Consider the following 2,801-nt stretch of genomic DNA (forward strand, 5'->3'; position numbering starts at 1 on the left):
CATAAGAGGTAGGACAGGTCCCAGTCCGTCTTTTTTGAGACAGTGAAAAGAAAAAAAAAGGGAAAAAAAAAAAAGCGAAAAGGAGGAAGAATCTGGATTTATTGGGATAAATCCCGTGCCAGGGCAGCCCGGCTGGCAGGAACCGCACACTGGTGCTAGCCTGGAATTAATTTAGCCAAGCAATTTCTTCTGAGCGACAGGAGGAGGGATGCTGGTGAGAGTGCCCACCGCGGTGCTTCTTTAACGTGAAACATGAAGTTGCAATATGCGATGGGAGCTATCCTGGTAGAGTGCTGCTTTAAAAATTAATAAAGACTTTCCTGCGAGCCGCATTATGCGGCGTTGTATATAGACTATGATCTCATGCCTCCTCCTCTGCCTTGCACACGCACCGTCTGCTGAAACCCAAGATGAGCTCTTGCCTTTTTTTCATCTCGAGAGCGCTCCCCAGGCTTCACGGAGGCACAACTGTGAAGCTGAGCAAAATCAATGACTTCTTGGCTGCTGGAAGGAAACAAACCAGAGGGGCACTCGAGAGGGCGACTGTGCCAGTTTCCTCCCCGTGGGGCAGGCGCGAGGGCCCGCGGGCGCACGCGGCGGCCGCAGCACGGGCAGCGCGGTGCTGGCGAGCAGGCAGCACGCTCAGTGCCTCGGGTACCAACACCAGCACAAGTTAGGCCAGGGATTTAGAAAAGGCTAAAAACACCCCTTGTCAAAAAACAGAGGCATTCGGGAATAGCAGTTATACCAGGAAACGTAAGGCTTTGACAAATACATGCCCCTAGTAAGTCATTCTATTTATGTACAGCGAGTGCYGGCCAGCACGTGCTGGTAAGCCCCCGTTTCTCTAGCAGAGCTTGTTTAACCCAGCAACCAACATAAGAGTCTCCAAAATGTAGCCCTAGGCTCACACTGAACATCCGATTTAAAATAACAAAAGCCAAAGAAATCCAGATTAAAGCAAAGTTTGGGATCTCGACCCTACTCTGCTTTATGCTTGGGAAGCACCATAGATTTGGTTGTTGTTTCATGAGAAATAACATGAGAAAAGGCAGCAAGYGTCTTTCATCATTCCGAGTGGACGTTGGGAACAACCAAGGAAGAGACCAATTCCCTGGGAGTGTCGGTTTTGGTTTTGTTTTGTTTTTGTTTCCTGGAAAAGTCTGTCCATGGAGAGGAGTGAATCCCTGCATTACCAGATGACTCCATTAGCGAGGCTGATTGCTGATTTAAGGGGCTTTCCCCAAGTGGAGGGGATGCTCCGCTAAGAGCAGAGCTTTCTTTTTCCTTTGCAGGGTCTCAGAGGGGTTCCTGTCTGGGAAAAACCCTCCGAGAAGTCTCAAGGCTGCAAGGTGGCAGAATAACCAACAGGAGTGCAGCTGTATGTGCCGTGAGGCCAGGGAAAAGGGGATAATGCACATTCCAGGTGAGAAGTTCATTAAACATTCAGAATCTAGTGTTTAAAGTGGGGAAACCTGGGGGAGAGCCCTCTCTCTTGCACCGGCTCCTTGGAGCTGTGCAAGGTGTGTGGGCTGCAAAGGCAAGCTTGGCACCCCAGCTTCCTCATCAAGGATTTTCTGTTCAAATCAGACAATTCTGCTCCAGCACAATGCCCATAATTCCACTTCCTTTTCCAAGGGATTTGCAGAAAGATGGATTTTTAAAAGACCAGCCCCAATCCGTCAGTCACTAATGCACCACTCACAGCGCTGCTGAAATGAGCTGCAGCTCCTCTCTTTGCAAGAAAAAAAAATCTTATTTACTCAACAGGAGACCTGAGCCAGGAAGGAGCATAGGACGCTGCGGGCTACAGAGCAGTGGGCCAAAAATGGTAGGAAAAGTCTTTACCAGCAGGTCRGCTCCCTGTGGTTCTCCAGCCATCCGAGCTGCAGACAAAACACACTTAGCTGCACGCTCCTTCCCAGTACTGCACGCAGCATAAAGTAGGGCAAGGTTATTCATTAGGAACAATTTGCTCTTGCAGCATAGCCCTTTCTGCTGTTTGTGAACTGACTTGAAATCAATAATCCCCAGGAATATGTGTGCTGGGCCCCAAAACCCATCGCTGAATATTTGATATGAGGGGAATTTAGCTTTTAGATCGCTTAGAAACATTTCTCTTCAGCAGGGGATAAAATGCAAGGTCTGTCAGGGACACAGTGCTCAGTCAGCGGGTTCACTGGATGAGCAGTTCCTTCAGTGGATGAAGGTAAGGAAACAGTTTTAAAAGATTGGAGCCAAATTTCCCTTGGAATCTGCTTTTTGACAATCTTTAGGCCTTTGAGAATTGCCCCCTGCCATGAGAGCCCATTTTCTGGTACATACACCCAAAGCTGGGAAAAACGTTTCTAAAAAACTCTGCACAATCAGAACTGCAAATAGCATTGGAGTCTCTGGAGAGAGGCAGCAAAAAACAGCACTGGACTGGAAAAAGCCCATTGACTTCTAAGAAAAAAATCTCCTTCCTGATTAGTCTACGTGGAGTTTTCTTCCCTCCTTTCCAGCATTTGAGATTCCCCCCATCACCATCCGGCAGAACACGCGGGAGCTGCAGGAGGTCTGGACTGGCTTTGCCACAGGGGCCGGGTTCCCCCTGGGTTTGTCATTCTTGGTGAATGCTGCTTCCCAAGCTCCATCGAACGCAAAAGCACTGCCCCAAAGCAGAGTAGTTTATAAAATTCTGGGCTAGATTATTTGGTTGGTCTTAAATTAGGCAGAAGTTAAATTAGGTAGAGGAGAAGAGAAAGAAAGAAAGAAAGAAAGAAAGAAAGAAAGAAAGAAAGAAAGAAAGAAAGAAAGAA

The sequence above is a fragment of the Nothoprocta perdicaria genome, unplaced genomic scaffold (genome assembly GCF_003342845.1).
Source record: "Nothoprocta perdicaria isolate Ctin4 unplaced genomic scaffold, notPer1 scaffold_317, whole genome shotgun sequence".
Lineage (NCBI taxonomy): Eukaryota > Metazoa > Chordata > Aves > Tinamiformes > Tinamidae > Nothoprocta > Nothoprocta perdicaria.